At 47.7% G+C, this 16,841-nt stretch overlaps 1 long non-coding RNA gene and 1 pseudogene across 3 annotated transcripts in view; one reads left to right on the forward strand and one right to left on the reverse strand.

The window, feature by feature from the left end:
* LOC307189641 overlaps positions 1-16,841 on the reverse strand; it is a 91,901-nt gene that overhangs the window by 4,254 nt on the left and 70,806 nt on the right. The window contains exons 2-4 of one of the 2 annotated variants that reach the window (XR_013829260.1): positions 2,573-2,652; positions 1,815-1,983; positions 1,359-1,513 (exon numbers count right to left, since the gene is read on the reverse strand). This is a non-coding gene — a long non-coding RNA (uncharacterized lncRNA). The remainder of the gene's footprint in view (positions 1-1,358; positions 1,514-1,814; positions 1,984-2,572; positions 2,653-16,841) is intronic. The other variant, XR_013829259.1, reaches the window with a different exon arrangement.
* On the forward strand, positions 4,502-6,834 carry LOC307189065 (bcl-2-like protein 13; annotated as a pseudogene). The gene is made up of 3 exons: positions 4,502-4,547; positions 4,762-4,904; positions 5,028-6,834. The product of its transcript is annotated as a bcl-2-like protein 13 (transcript).

A 16,841-nucleotide genomic window follows, 5' to 3' on the forward strand; every position in this document is an offset into this window, starting at 1 on the left:
GTGTGTATTAAATCCGGACACCGTGACTCTCAGGCCTCTTGGCAGCAGAGACATTCGAACATGGCCGTTTGGGAGAAACAGGAGACGGTCACAGATGGAGCCCGTGCTGAGCTGAGCACCTTGCAGGATTCCTCACAACTCCCATCTCTGAGATGAATGCCCCCCCCGACGCCAGGGTCACCGAGGCCTGGAGGCTCAGTGCTTGTCCGAGGCTGCAGGGCTGCTAGGAGGTGGTGGCTCAGCCCTGCCACAGTGGCGGTGGTGCAGGGGGTTCTGGACCAGCCTCTCCCCTCCTCCTGCACGAGCCAAAGGGGACAGGAGGCGGCTGCCGGGGGGAGCCGGGAGCACAGTCTGAGTGCCCTTAGCCTGTGTCCACGACAGCCTGATAATAAAATCATGTAGATCAGCAATGATTGAAACTTAAGACCCCCCTGCAGAGTGGGTGGAGACGCACAGGCAACGCAGACCCCTTCTTTGAGGTTTTGTCCATCACCACCGGCTGAGCCATCTGTTTTCCAGAAAAAAAAACAGAGCTGGGGCCGCGGTGGACCCTGGAGGTGCTCGTGAACTCTGACCTCATTTTCCTTTGACTTCTTAAGTCTGAGAGCGTAAACAGCTGGACAAGAGGAACAGGGGCCCCCAGGGAGGACACAGAGCAGTGGGCAGAGGAAGGGGAGCAGAGGTGAGAGCAGAGGCCTCCAGTGGGGAGGTCTGGGGCTCCCACCCTCCTTTGACGTAGACGATCACGCTTCTTCCATTTTATGCAAAATGTCGTAACACTGGAGTTTCAACAGCCTCTTTCAGATAAGACTGCTGCCCCAAAGCCCTTTAGGAATGGAAATTCTGGGGAAACTGAGGACCAGCAGAAACTCAGTAGAGCAGGTTCTATCAAGGCAGCTGGTTGACCTGAGCTGGGGACCCTTCTGCGGCCAGAGGGTGGGAGATGGCTCTGCTCTGGGCGAGGGAAGTGATGGAAACCCTCTGGGAAGGAAATCAAGTTATTGGCCTGATTCTGCTCAAGACGAGAAAACCCGTTCCTTCGTCTTTTTTCTCCCCAAGTTATATACATTTCACAGACGCCGTCTACTCAGGTGTTCCTCACACAATTTTCATAATTTGAGACTGAAATTCTCTTTTGAAGGATTCATGGGTAGCTGATAGGCACTCACCTGGGTCACACGTCCTGTCCGAGGTCCGCCTCGCCCTGTGACAGACAGCAGAGCAGGAGGTGAAGGTGCACGAGCTTTGGCATCAACAGCCTTGGGCTTCGACCTGGGCTCTTCTCCTGTGTCTGCCGTCACTTTCCAAAGCTCTCAGGGGCTCACTGCCTTCATTTCTTGAATGGACACAAAACCTACCTTGCAGAGTGTGATGAAGCTGAAACAAGGTGGCGAGAAGTGCCAGGGTGCTCGGTAAGCAGGAAGCACTGTTGCCGGGGAACAGGTCTCTGCCAGAAGCAACGCTCGCAGATGGAACAATGACTGGAAGTCGACTGGACGCTGTCAGCCTGAAGCTGGACAAAGGGAACAGGGCACGGCTATTCCGAAAACCATTTGCATTTGATGTATCCTCCCTCAGGCCGACTGACCTTGCTCGTTACCTCCACCCCGGCGAATATGGGGATTAGTCTGTCTTTCTCAGCCATTGCTGGTGGCTTGTCTGAAAGGGACTGTGGCCCAGAGCATTCTGAGTGGTCTGGGACTAAGTGTGTCCAGGGAATTCAGCTACAGTGAGAGGTATCCCCCGCTCCCCCAACTTGATTATCTATAAGGAGGATCCTTCGGAGGCTTTCCCCCTTCCTGTTCATTGCTTACTTTGAGTCTTTCTCTCCATCTGTACTCTGTAAGCTTAGCAGGATCAAATGAAGTTTCTCCCCTGACATCTCAAGACTGCAGTGAGATTGTGTCTCTGATGCTACACAGCACATCGCAGCCTCCATGGGCACCAGGACGTTCCATTCTCTCAGACCCAACTTTCTCGCCTCTGTAACACCCGGGAGAAAAATAAAGCCATGCAGGGTGTTCTCACCGATCCTTTCAACGCCTTCCTTTCAACGTTACCTTCTTGGCAGTGTGACCTCTGCTCTCGGCTCTGGGACCCTCAGGGTTTGATGACCATTGTTCCAACCAAACTGACACCCTCCCAGTGCTTCAGGTATTGAAAGGCACCTGGCTTGTGCTCACTTCAGTTGGAAGAAATACTAGCTCCGTCATGCCCTTTCATCTCAATGGTCAGTAAGCAAACAAAGAAAGCCTGGAATGCTGTCTTCATCACTGCTTGCTTGCTTCCCACCGTCAAACGCTGGGGCTGGAACCTCTGGTTCCATACACTTGAGACACCCTGAGAGCTGCAGTCATGACCATGGAACAAGCCTCCCCCATCACTGGATTGCTAAGCAGGTACAGCCCAAATAAACTGGTTTTAAGTTTGTATCAGCCCTTCAAGCCCATGTCCCATAGGTAATTTACACACAAAAATGACAGGCGGTACCTGTTACATCATCTTCAAAAGCACCCAAATCCCTCGTGTGGATGGGAGTAGATATGAGTTACCATCACGTGTGGCAACTTACCTTAAGCTGAAGGGAGCCGGGGGACCTGGCCCTGTGACCGGACGCTGGTATCCTTTCTTGAGCATCGTCCTTGGAAGAGCCTTGTGGAGAAACACAGTTGAGTCACTGGTTTAGCGAGCTTTAATATTTTGAAATTTTGTGAAACTCTTTAGATTATATTACATAAGTATTTATGTTAAATTAAACGTTGACTTATTTGAACTATTATTTAAAATAAAATATTACAGGATCAGTATTATTTAAACATGTATTAAAAATAAATATTAACATAAATATTATATGTACCTATATTTGCTGCAAAACTTAAATTCTTTTTTCTGTTGGGGAAGTCCTTTTTGAAAATGAGCAGAAGCAGGTACCAACAAATAAAAAATATTATTTAAAATAAACAAATGATTTAAATGGTGCATGCTGAAGTGTGAGGGAGCCTGAAAAAATGCACCCTCCTTTCTCAGACCAAGTCCTGAAACGACAGAGGAATGTGAGGAAGAGTAAGGCAGGCGGGAGCTCCAAACATCAGCTGGTCTGTCTGTGAAGAGTGGGCTTCGGAACCCCGAACCCACAGGGACAGAGCGGCCACGCAGCCTGACCTGCCTCCGAACCTTCCTGCAGGGGGCGCTGCTGAGCCCAAGCTCTCTGGAGGGGGGTGGGCGCTGGAGGTCCAGGGCCTCGGAAGTGCCTGGGCTCCACCACAGACCAGGCATCCCCTCTGTTCTCCACTTAGGAGGAAGCTTCAGAACTGGGGAAAAAGCCACGCCAGCCCGCAGTGATTAACTCCTGAACTTAAGATTTCCATTTATGACGGTTCATTTATTTATTCCGTCATTATTTATCTGTTCCCTTTAATCCTCTGGTTCCTTTACGAGATGAAATAGTATGTGAAGTTCATCAGATTCTATTTTCAGACTGCCAGGGTTTAAATCCTGGCTCCACTGCTTACTAGCCATGACGTGGGGCAAGTAACATTTCTAAGCCTCAGTTTTCTGTAAAGTGTTTACCTATGTTATGATAATACATGAAAAGCATCGTTCGGTTCTTGGTGCACGGTGAGAGCTCAGTAAGGTCACTGATGGTGTTGCTCAAGTTGTTTGTTTTTAGTCTTCCTGGTGCCCTCATGAACACACAGAGCAGTGCGTCTCAAACGTCAAAGCTCGGACAGCTCACGGTTAGTCTACCTGGAGTGGGGCTAGAGCATCTGTGTGTCTACCACTCCCTAGGTGATGCTGACCTGCTGGTTTAGGCACTGCGCTTGGAGGTGTGGGACCTGCACGCCTTACACAAGGTGCTGGATAAGGCAGACCCTTCTTAGTTTTCTCTTCTTCAGCCAGAACAAAATTCTTTAATAGAATCAGTGGTCTCTGTCTAATGCTGCTGTCCTCAATATTTTAAAGGGTCAATCCATACCTAACTAGGTGGTAAAAGGCTTTGGGATGGGTTGGACTCAGGTCTGCCCCTAACGTTTGCAGGGTTCAAGGCAAGATTTCAGTTGGAGGCCCATGTGCTGAATGTCCAAAGAGTTAAAAGGTTATAATCAAACAAACGAGCTTAAATAGAATCTGTGCTACTCCCAACAAGCACGTGGAAAGATGCTCAACATCACTGTTCATTAGGAAAATGCAAATCAAAACCACAGTGGGATACCACCTCATACCCACTAGGAAGGTGCTGTCAAAAAACAAAAACAAAACAAACGCCCAGAAAACAGCAAGTGCTGGGGAGGGTGTGGCGACACAGGCACCACTGCACACTGCTGGTAGGAGTACGAAGCAGTGCAGCTGCTGTGGAAAACAGCAGGGTGGCGCCTTAAAAAGAAATTAAAAACAGAGTCATCTGCTGCCGCTGCGCCTTTCACCTCTTCGGGGGCAGGGGCCCGGGCCAGGTTTTACACATCTGCAAGCAGACCGTTCCGGAGCTCTGCCAGCCGACCCCATGGCGTCCTCTCCCATGTGCCTCTGGGGGCTCACTAGGAAACAAGGTGTGTCGTCCTCAGCTACGTGGGAGTCCTCTCTCAGGAGGAGCTGCGGGAGCAACATCTTTCCTCACGCCAACGGGTTCGACAAGATATGGCTTCACAATCTCTGGATCAAGACATTTTATTAAAAGGTAAAACTGAAATTGAAGAGCTAAAATCCCTGGACGAAGAAATTTCTGAAGCCTTCGCCAGCACAGGCTTCACCCGGCACTCTTAGCCCGTGTTCAGCCCCACAAACCCCGACAGTTCCGCAGAGGACCGCTTGGCCCACCTGGCGAGAAGGCGTCGCAGGAGCCGAGGGCGCCTCTGCGCGGGGCCTTGCAGACGCCCCTCCGCCGGATGCTAAAGCTCTTCAGCCTGGTAGACAGACCCCCGTGAGGACTCCGCGGCGCACAGCCGCGGCAGACAGTTCAGGAAAGGAAGTGAAGGGACCGCTGCAGGCAAGCAGAGCTGCAGGGAGCACACAGGCCAGGGGCGTACCAGGCACGTCGGGAATGTACACTGGAGACCGCAGTTCACGCCAGCGGCCGGAATAAGACGTTGGTGCCTCCGATTTTGCTACGATCTATACTCTCGGGGTTGACAAGGTGAGCTCAGGAGCCTTGCAGCGCATCGCTGCAATTTGGTGCAACTCTCCCGGAGGACCACGCCGCCGAGTGCATCAGGCAGCAGGGTGGCTAGGGCACTGCCTTTAATCTCCTTTAACCTGGAGTCCGTGGAGGAAGACGAGCAGTGCCCCGCGGCGCCACGGGGGACAGCAACGACATCCACGTCCAGCCCAGGGGCGGCTCCACGTTCGCCAGCCCCGCTGAGGCTCCGACGCCCGCGAGGGCGCCCTGGCGGGCCGAGGGCTTCCCCGTGTCGCCGTCCAGCAGCCAGAGCTGGCGCACCTAGAGCCCACCGGTGGGCATCCCCGGATCCCGAGTCCTGGCAGCAGGTCGCAGTGGACCCGAAGAAATCGAGAGCTTGGACAGCATCGGGACCGGAGAGAAGAGCGAGCAAATCCTCCACCTTGGACCTCGCGCACGTGGAGAAGCAGGGGTTCCTGAGGGCGCGGAGGCGGCGGCCGGGAAGACTGGCCCCGAGGGGTCGGCCGGCCAGACAGCCGGCCCCACGACATCTCTGTCCACGGAACTTGCTGAAAAAGAGGCAGAAGAGGCCGCGTCCGAAGCTGCCGAACGGGAGCAGAGCCCCAGGTGGAGCCCCCAGCAGCCCCGCCGGGCGGGCGGAGAGCAGGTGGCCCGCGGGCGGGACCCTGTCCGGTGGCCACGACAAAGCTGGCCCGCCGCCCGAGGGCAAGTCCCTCCCGCTCGGCGGAGGGGCAGCTGCCGTTGCCATCCTGGAGGTGGCAGTTGGGGTGGCACTGGCTCTGAGAAGGAAGTAGATTTTTCGGAGAGAGAAGACAAAAAGGCGTAAGGTTTTAGTCGTGTCGACCGGACTGGAGCGACCAGGAGCTGGCTGGACATCCCTTGGACACTCCGGGGTCAGGAGGACTTGGGTCCGCAGGGCAGGGGGCCGACCCACGTGTTAGGTCTTGAGCTGGAGGCTGCGCGCGGTGGTCTGATTGGAGGCCCCGGGCCTGGGCGCCTGTGCCCTGTAGGGTGCACAGCCTCCGCCCACCAGCCCCGTAGCGCCTTCCCCAGTGGTGACAGCCCCACCCCACGTGTCTCCCCGTGTTGCCAAACGTCCCCCGGGGACAACGTCGTCCCGTGAGAGCCACAGTCTCAGAGCGAGAGGGTCCCCGTGGGGGGTCCTGGGGGGCAGACCCCAGGCAGGAGGGCGTGGCTGTGGGCCCCTCGGCTGCTGGCGCGCTCCTGCCTGGGGTCTCTCAGCTCCTCTGCTCTTCCCACCCTCAGTCCCGCAGCCCAGGTGCTCTGCCGGGTCTCAGCCGCCTCGCCCCAGGGTGCCCCGAGGCCCTGTGGAGAGGGCTCTCCCAATGCTTCCCGCAGTTCCCCTTGTAAAGATGCTGCCTTTAGTCTTTAAACGTACAAGACGGAAGAGACCCGGGGCCCCTGCCCGTGACCGCGGGGCAAGTTTGTCTCCGCGTTTGGAAGCTGGAGGGTGGCTTAGCTGGCCTATCGAGGTTGCTCGCAGCCCTTTTGTCTGTGGGCACCCTTGAGCCGACGGGGACTCGCCAGCCGGCAGCGTCTCTCTTGCTGGGCATCGCTGTCCGTGACCTGGACTAGGGTGATTCGCAGGTTCTGGCCTCAGCCTTCTTCCCAGTCAGGCCGCTCCTCGGCAGTCTCTTGCCAGGTGATAACGGTTTCCACACGTGGGCTTACAGGCCAATGAATCATCTCTCATTCAGTACACGAAGCCTCCTAAACATCATTGAAGTAAAAAGCAGGAAAGAGAGGCTGCCCTTGAGGTTCTCTAGCTTGGCTTTCAGAATTCCATAACCGAAGCTTACACTGAGCTCATCACAGCCCAAATGCCAGAGTGACAAACCATGATGATCACGGTCAGCATGTGCCCGTGGAGACTCAGCGTAGCCTCATCCACTGACCGCATGCCTCACGGGGGAGAGCATCTCTTCATGCCTGAGGTCAGTGTCACTGACGGGACACATGTGCTTGAGACAGGTCATCTCAGATTATCCTAGTAAATGTAACAGGTTACTTTTTAAACCCTGAAATTTGTAATAAAATTACTTTACCTATCCCCTTTCCCGATCACCAAAAAACAACAACAAAAAAACCCAGAATGATCATATAATTCAGCAGTTCTGCTTCTGAGTATATACCCAAAAGAATTGAAAGCACAGTCTTGAAGAGATATTTGTACACCCGTGTTTATAGCAGCATCATTTACAATGGCCAAAAGGTGAAAGCAACCTAAGTGTCCGTGGGTGGATGAATGGGATAGAAGAATGGATAAACAAAACGTGGTCTCTACATACAAAGGAATATTATCTGGCCTTAAAAAAGAAAGAAACCTTGTCACATGCTGCAAAAAGGATGAACCTTGTGGACATCATGCAAATTGAAATAAGCCAGCCACAATAAAACAAATACTGTATGAGTCCACTTACCTAGGTAAGTCAAATTCATAAGGACAGGAAGAATGGTGCTGGAGGAGGGTAAGGGGGTATTGTTTAATGGTGGCAGGGTTTTAGTCTTGCCAGATGAAAACATTCTAAAGATCTGTTGTATTCAATACAACAATGTGAATGTAAATCAACATAAATGTCCATCGACAGAGGAATGGATGAAGAAGATGTGGTACATATATACAGTGGAATATTGCTCAGCCATAAAAAAGGATGAAAGAATGCCATTTGCAGCAACATGGATTGACCTAGAGATGATCATACTGAGTGAAGTAAGTCAGACAGAGAAAGCCAACATCATATGTTATCACTTATCCGTGGAATGTAAAAAAAAATGATACAAGTGAACTTACTTACAAAACAGAAACAGACTCACAGACAAAGAAAACAAACTTGTGGTTACCAAAGGGGTGGGCATGGGGGAAGGGATAAAGTCAAACCCACGCTCTTTCCTCTGGGACATGTTTTCTGGTGTGAAGTTCGGGAGAATATCCGATCATGAGGTACTGTCCCGTCATCCAACAGGCTTATCCTCTCCTTGGTGAGACAGGCATCCAAGTACGTTAGGTTATGAAGAGCACAGATGAAGGATGTTTAGTTGCACCAAGTATAGGCTGGACATTTCGCCCGCAAACTCTGCTGGCCACACAGCACGGTTTTCGCTGCCCAGCAGGGACCTAGCACCTGCAGCCTGGGGCCAAGTCCAGCTGCTCTCCCTTGCTTACCTCCCTCCCAGGGCTGCCCTCTTGTTATAGAGGCAGAGGTGAGTCATCGCACAGGGAGAGCCTGGATCATAAAGCTGAAAGTATGTTCTCTCTGGCCCTTGACAGAGAAAGTTTACCAATCCCTGCTGTAGAGCATAAAAAAAAAATGAACCAACATCACAAAAGAACACATGACGAATGAGTACATGGCAGGACAAGCCATTTGCTGTAACGAATGTTTCTAGCTTAGCTATTTACAAGAAGAATAAAATGCTTTAGTTCTTAGAAAGCACCTTATTTCCACTGCAGGCTGTTCAAATTATAAATAAATACATATTTTAAGACGGGGGCAAAAACATATAGGTTCTGGATTGGTTGACTGATGGATTGATTCATTTCTTGCTATTTTAAGTGGTGAGTTTTGTTGAAAAGTTAACACCAAGAAACAAAGAGAGCTTTAGCATCCCTCACTCCAAACAGGTCTAGCTGTGATCACACTGTCAGCCAAACGCAACACAAAGTAGGATATTCACCCCGATAGCTGTAGTTCGCATCTCTTTTACATGCAGGGGATGGATGTTTCACGGATAGACCGCGTTCTCCTGGCTCTTTGTAAATAACGCCCTTCACCACCTGAATACTGCAGTCTTCAGCCTGGTAACTGGTTTTCAAATATTTCATGCCATGATTAGCTTGAGTGGAAAAACAGGAAGTAAGGCAGCAGCGTGACACAGCGGCAGTGGCTTGGGGAGCCTGGAGTTCTCATCTCCACTGTGCAGTTCCCTGGCCAAACCAGTTGTTTAATCTCTCTGCCCTCATTTCCTGCAACCCGACTTTGGAGACACACAGTGCGTGTGTAGAGGGGGAGGGCCTCCAAACCGCAGTCCTCCCTACCTTCCCTCTGAAATCCTGCGGTATGTACCTCCCTGCGGCCTGGGGATGCTTAACTGCAGAGTGAACCCAGCTGAGTTAATTATTTCAGCATCTCTTTAGAGCCCGTTCTACAGCCTATCAGCCACTTCCTGGCTATAAAGGGAGGCATTCGCGGGGTTTGGCTGGGGGTGAAAGGAAAGAGGGAGGCCAGTGTGTGTTGAGAACTCAAATCGCCACCTGGTACAAGTCTCTCGTTCCCAGGAAGAACCTTCAGTCCGATCTGCAAAGGTTGCTCTGCCCAGATGACCAAGCAGAGCTTGGCCCGACCGTCCGGGTCACCCAGTATAGCCTTTCTAATCAAACTTATAGAAGACATGACTGGGCAGCTGGAGGCCCAGTGCCTTCCCCTGAGCTGTGTGCTCCACTGAGGGTCTGGAGGCTTCGTTCCCTGAAGTCTGGGCCACCCTCTCGATACCCGCCTTCGGAAGTGCTGTGGTCGCTGTTCTTCACAGCATCAGCCTGGGCTCTGGGCTCTCCCTCCACCGTAGTTTCCTAAGCCCCTAGGTTGTTTCTAGTCCTGCCTTTTTCTCAGGCACAAGGGAAACTGGCCTCATTGGCTGGTCCCTGTGGAATCCCGTGGTTTTTTAGTTTTCTCCCAGGAAACCTCTTCGTAAGGCAGAACGTAGTCTGCTCTCCACAGGGGATTATTTGGGAGTTGTTAGCGGAATGTTTTGCGGTTCTTATCTGTCAGATACTTTACTGATCGCTTATGTTATCTGTTGCTGAGAGGGGTGTATAAAATTTCTATGAGACTATGGATTTGTCAGTTTCTCTTTGTAAACCTGTCAATCTTTGCTTTGAAAAATTTGAACCTACGTCTTAGAGGTACACAGGTCCAGGATTCCATCTTCCTGGTGAACTTTTCCTTTCTAATCATTAGGTTATTAATCTCTTCTTTTCTACTAATTTTTTTTTTAGTCTAAAAGTCTATGTTGTTTAACATTTGCTTGGTATAGCTAGTTTTTTCTCCTTAGGTTTAATTCACTTTGTTTTTGCTGGTATGAAACCACTGTGGTGGCCACAGCAGAGTCCCGAGTGCTCTGCAGTGAGATCAGATGTGGACCTTGAAGGATCAGGAGATTCCCAGTGGGGACACTGAGTCAGAGCGAGAGAGCAGTGCTTTGGAGATGGCATCAGGCAGCTTCAGCCGAGGCACCCAGGTGGGCAGCATACCACTGAGCAGCTGAGCAGAGGGATGGGGACCCTGCGCTCCGGGGGACGGGTGGGAGGCACAGGCACAGAGGCGCGGCGCCCAACCCCCTTGCCAGGAGGGAGAGGGCTGCTTCCCCAGCAGTCTTGCCTCCAAGAGGTCAGGGATGTCTGGCCCAGGTGATGACACAGGAACGGCAGTTGCCACTTCCTGTGAGTGTTCAAATCTTGACCAACGCGCCATGTGGTTCCCAGCAGCCCAGGGTAACTCAGAGGTGGTTTTTGGTCACCTCTTTCATTTCTCTGGAAGAGTGCGACCCTTAGTGCCTCATCCTCAAGAAATGGGCCCAGAAGAAGTCAAGGAAGGAAACGAGAGGGATCTCCTCTGGGAACTTGATCATCACGTCCTTGATCAGATGACCCAGCCTGGGTGTCCAAGACAGTCCCTGCCCCTGTCCTTGTCCTCTGTCCTGAGCACCAGCGGTACCTGCAGCCTTTAGCTTGGCTGATTTCGTGGAGAAGCCTAGTGTATCTTTCTCCATCAGTTTGTCCTTGACCATTCTGGGTTCATATGTTTCTAACTTGTGTCTTTTAGCATATAGCTGATTAAAAAAATCCATATAAAAAGTTCTGACTTCGGACTGCTTCATTTATCCATCATGTCCATATATGACACTGCTGCATCTGGTTTTAGTTGTGCTACTACTGTGTTTTCATTTTGCCACTCCTTTTTCTTTTTGGCAGCTTCTTCCTGCTTCTTTCCTGACTTCTCTTTATTCTTTCTTTTCCCTATTAAGTTCTGATTTTGTACATTCTATTTTTTATGGTATCCTTTACATTTTTAACATGCATAATTGACATATCAAAGTCCAAAGTGATGTCTCTACCATTCTTGAAAACTTATGATGTTTTAATTCTACTTTCCCTGTGCTGTTTTTCACATTTTTCGTGCCCAGCATTTTAGGAGCATCTCCTTTTAACTGTCCTTTCCATTTTTTTTTTTTTTTTTAAAGAAAATCCTTCCCCTCATTTACTTTATGTTCACCACCTTCCTCACTCACTTCCCTTCCCCTCATTCCTTCCTTCTTGGTTCGGTTTTCTTTGTCTTTCAATTCTTTCTGTAAGGATCTGTTGTTCTTTGACTTTGTTTCTCTGAAAAGGTTTATTACGCACTCTGACTCTTGAATGCTGTCTCATCTGGGTCCAGAGCATTAGGACTTTGGAGATCTCATGCATGTTGCTGATGGCAACTGTCACACCTTTGCAGGCGATCTGGGTTTTTGCTTTGTTTTGTTACTTTTAAGGTTTTCTCTTCATCCAGGATGTGCTGTAGTTTCACTTCCGTTTGTCTTTTATTTACTTACACTGTACTCAGAGAGCCCTTTATATCTGAGGACTTATGTCTTTCCTCAATTTGGAGACCTTTTTCTTCTGAAACTCAAAATTAAAAAGAGCTCTCTCTCTCTCTCTCCATGTACATGTATATATATATATCTTTTAAGTTCCATACTCTATTAAACTTTTTCATACCTTTTATAACTTCATTGTTTTGTGCTGAATTCTCGTTAATTTCTGTAAGTCTATCTGAGTCATTTAAGCTCTCCATTGATGTCGGCAATTATACTTTTACAAATCAAGCATTAAATAAACGTTAACTGTTACGGTCCTTCAGGAACTTTAGACATACTAATTGCACAGGGGCTTGGCTTCTGGAGGTGTCAGTTTTCACGTGGTCTCATATGCGGACTCTTCCTTACAGCAGACTGCTTCTGTGTGAGGTTTGTGATTTTTTTAATGTTTGGCCCATTTTTAGATAGGTTTCTTTTTTATGTGGGAAACTCAAATGCTTTCGGTTTATTGAGCAATTTGAGGTTTGTTTCTGTTGGATCTGCTCGAATTCTCACAAATTTTTTTTCTTTTTTCATAAACATCTTTACTGGAGTATAATTGCTTTACAATGCTGTATCACAAACTTTTACATTAGTTTTTTAACTGTGGAATCGAGACCTGCCCATGGTACAAGACTGCAGATTTTTACAGCACACGTTCTGTGCTCTTTGTACACACATATATGCCACACACATACGTGTGCGTGTCTCCCAGATTCAAGATTTTGTGGGATATAGAGCCATTTATTCTCTACGTCTACATAGTAGATTTTTTTGTTTTTTTTTTGCGGTACGCGGGCCTCTCACTGTTGTGGCCTCTCCCGTTGCGGAGCACAGGCTCTGGACGCGTGGGCTCAGCGGCCATGGCTCACGGGCCCAGTTGCTCCGTGGCATGTGGGATCCTCCCAGACCGGGGCACGAACCCATGTCCCCTGCAATGGCAGGCGGACTCTCAACCACTGCACCACCAGGGAAGCCCTACATAGTAGATTTTTAGTTTGCAACCAATTATTCAATATTTGGCCTTTCCTCATAGCACAAACAAAATCCAAAAAACTCCCCAAACTTAAGGGAAAACTCCTTATTTTATTTGTCCTGAGGATGGTAATGAACTGGTCATCAAAAAATAAAAATAGATTGGAGCTAAACCCTTTTAAATCTACCACACCACACTGGCATCACACTGAGGAGATTGGTTCAAGATGGCGGAGTAGAAGGACGTGCTCTCACTCCCTCTTGCGAGAGCACTGAAATTACAACTAACTGCTTAGCCGTCATCAACAGGAAGACACTGGGACTCACCAAGGAGGATACCCCACATCCAGAGACAAAGGAGAAGCCACACTGAGAGGGTAGGAGGGGCACAATCACAATAGAATCAAACCCCATAACTGCTGCCTGGGTGACTCACAGACTGGAGAACACTTATACCACAGAAGTCCACCCACTGGAGTGAAGGTTCTGAGCCCCATGTCAGGCTTCCCAACCTGGAGGCCCGGCAACGGGAGGAGGAATTCCTAGAGAACCAGACTTTGAAGGCTAGTGGGATTTGACTGCAGGACTTTGACAGGACTGGAGGAAACAGAGACTCCACTCTTGGAGGGCACACACAAAGTAGTGTGCATGTCGGGACCCAGGGGAAGGACCAGTGACCCCAAAGGGGACTGAACCAGACATACCTGCTAGTGTTGGAGGGTCTCCTGCAGAGGGTGGGGGTGGTGGTGACTGTGTCTCACTGTGAGGACAAGGACACTGGCAGCAGAAGTTCTGGGAAGTACTCCTTGGCATGAGCCCTCCCAGAGTCTGCCATTAGCCCCACCAAAGAGCCCAGGTAGGCTCCAGTGTTGGGTCGCCTCAGGCCAAACAACCAACAGGGAGGGAACCCAGCCCCACCCATCAGCAGACAAGTGGATTAAAGTTTTACTGAGCTCTGCCCACCAGAGCAACACCCGCCTCTACCTACCACCAGTTCCACCCACCAGGAAGCTTGCACAAGCCTCTTAGATAGCCTCACCCACCAGAGGGCAGACAGCAGAAGCAAGAAGAACTACAATCCTAGAGCCTGTGGAACAAAAACCACATTCACAGAAAGATAGACAAGATGAAAAGGCAGAGGGCTATGTACCAGATGAAGGAACAAGATAAAATCCCAGAAAAACAACTAAATGAGTGGAGATAGGCAACCTTCCAGAAAAGGAATTCAGAATAATGACAGTGAAGATGAGGCAGGACCTCGGAAAAAGAATGGAGGCAAAGATTGAGAAGATGCAAGAAATGTTTAACAAACATTTAGAAGAATTAAAGAACAAACAAATAGAGATGAACAATACAATAACTGAAATGAAAAATACACTAGAAGGAATCAATAGCAGAATAACTGGGGCAGAAGAACGGACACGTGACCTGGAAGACAGAATGGTGGAATTCACTGCTATGGAACAGAATAAAGAAAAAACAATGAAAAGAAATGAAGACAGCCTAAGAGACCTCTGGGACAACATTAAATACACCAAAATTCGCATTATAGGGGTCCCAGAAGGAGGAGAGAGAGAGAAAGGACCAGAGAAAATATTTGAAGAGATTATAGTTGAAAACGTCCCTAACATGGGAAAGGAAATAGCCACCCAAGCCACAGAGTCCCACACAGGATAAACCCAAGGAGAAACACATCGAGACACATACTAATCAAATTGGCAAAAATTAAAGACAAAGAAAAATTACTGAAAGCAGCAAGTGAAAAATGACAAATAATATACAAGGGAACTCCCATAAGGTTAAGAGCTGATTTCTCAGCTGAAACTCTACAAGCCAGAAGGGAGTGGCATGACATACTTAAAGTGATGAAAAAGAAGAACCTACAGCCAACATTACTCTACCCAGCAAGGATCTCATTCAGATTTGATGGAGAAATCAAAAGCTTTACAGACAAGCAAAAGCTAAGAGGATTCAGCACCACCAAACCAGCTCTACAGCAAATGCTAAAGGAACTTCTCTAAGTGGGAAACACAAGAGAAGAAAAGGACCTACAAAAACAAACCCAAAACAATAATAAAATGGTAATAGGAACATACTTATCGATAATTACCTTAAAAGTGAATGGATTAAACGCTACAACCAAAAGACACAGGCTCGCTGAATGGATACAAAAACAAGACCCATATATATGCTGTCTACAAGAGACCCACTTCAGACCTAGGGACACATATAGACTGAAAGTTAGGGGATGGAAAAAGATATTCCATGGAAATGGAAATCCAAAGAAAGCCAGAGTAGCAATACTCATATCAGATAAAATAGACTTTAAAATAAAGAATGTTACAAGTGACAAGGAAGGACACTAAATAATGATCAAGGGATCAATCCAAGAAGACATAACAATTATAAACATATATGCACCCAACATAGGAGCACCTTAATACATAAAGCAATTGTTAACAGCTATAAAAGAGGAAACTGACAGTAACACAATAATAGTGGGGGACTTTAACACCTCACTTTCACCAATAGACAGATCATCCAGACAGAAAATTAAAAAGGAAACACAAGCTTTAAATAACACAATAGACCAGATAGGTTTAATTAATATTTATGGGACATTCCATCCAAAAACAGCAGATTACACTTTCTTCTCAAGTGCGCACGGAACACTCTCCAGGACAGATCACATCTTCGGTCGCAAATCAAGCCTCAGTAAATTTAAGAAAATTGAAATCATATCAAGCATCTTTTCGGACCACAACGCTATGAGATTAGGTATCATTTACAGGGAAAAAAATGTAAAAAACACAAACACACAGAGGCTAAACAACACATTACTAAATAACCAAGAGATCACTGAAGAAATCAAAGAGGAAATCAAAAAATACCTAGAGACAAATGACAATGAAAACACGACAATCCAAAACCTACGGGATGCTGCAAAAACAGTTCTAAGAGGGAAGTTTATAGCAATACAAACCTACCTCAAGAAACAACAAACATCTCAAATAAACAATCTAACCTTACACCTAAAGGAAAGAGAGAAAGAAGAACAAACAAAACCGAAAGTTCATGGAAGGAAAGAAATCATAAAGATCAGAGCAGAAATAAATGAAACAAAAACAAAGAAAACAATAGCAAAGATCAATAAAACTAAAAGCTGGTTCTTTGAGAAGATAAATAAAATTGATAAACCATTAGCCAGACTCATGAAGAAAAAGAGGGAGAAGACTCAAATCAATAAAATTAGAAATGAAAAAGGAGAAGTTACAACAGACACCACAGAAATACAAAGCATCCTAAGAGACTACTACAAGCAACTCTATGCCAATAAAATGAACAACCTGGAAGAAATGGACAAATTCTTAGAAAGCTATAACCTTCCAAGACTGAACCAGGAAGAAATAGAAAATATGAACAGACCAATCATAAGTAATGAAAGTGATTAAAAATATTCCAACAAACAAAAGTCCAGGAACAGATGGCTTCACAGGTGAATTCTATCAAACATTTAGAGAAGAGCTAATACCCATCCTTCTCAAACTCTTCCAAAAAATTGCAGAGGAAGGAACACACCCAAACTCATTCTATGATGCTACCATCACCCTAATACCAAAACCAGAAAAAGATACTACAAAAAAAGAAAACTACAGACCAGTATCACTGATGAATATAGATGCAAAAATTCTCAAGAAAATACTAGCAAACAGAATCCAACAACACATTTAAAGGATCATATACCATGATCAAGTGGGATTTATCCCAGGGACGCAAGGATTCTTCAATATACGCAAATCAATCAATGTGATACACCATATTAACAAACTGAAGAATAAAAACCATATGATCATCTCAATAGACGCAGAAATAGCTTTTGACAAAATTCAACACCCATTTATGATAAAAACTCTCCAGAAAGGGGGCATAGAGGGAACCTGCCTCAACATAATGAAGGTCATATACGACAAACCCACAGCAAACATCATTCTCAATGGTGAAAAACTGAAAGCATTTCCTCTAAGATCAGGAACAAGACAAGGATGTCCACTCTCGCCACTATTTTTCAACATAGTTTTGAAAGTCCTAGCCACAACAA

Source organism: Stenella coeruleoalba, assembly GCF_951394435.1.
Source record: "Stenella coeruleoalba genome assembly, chromosome: 7".
NCBI classification, from domain to species: domain Eukaryota; kingdom Metazoa; phylum Chordata; class Mammalia; order Artiodactyla; family Delphinidae; genus Stenella; species Stenella coeruleoalba.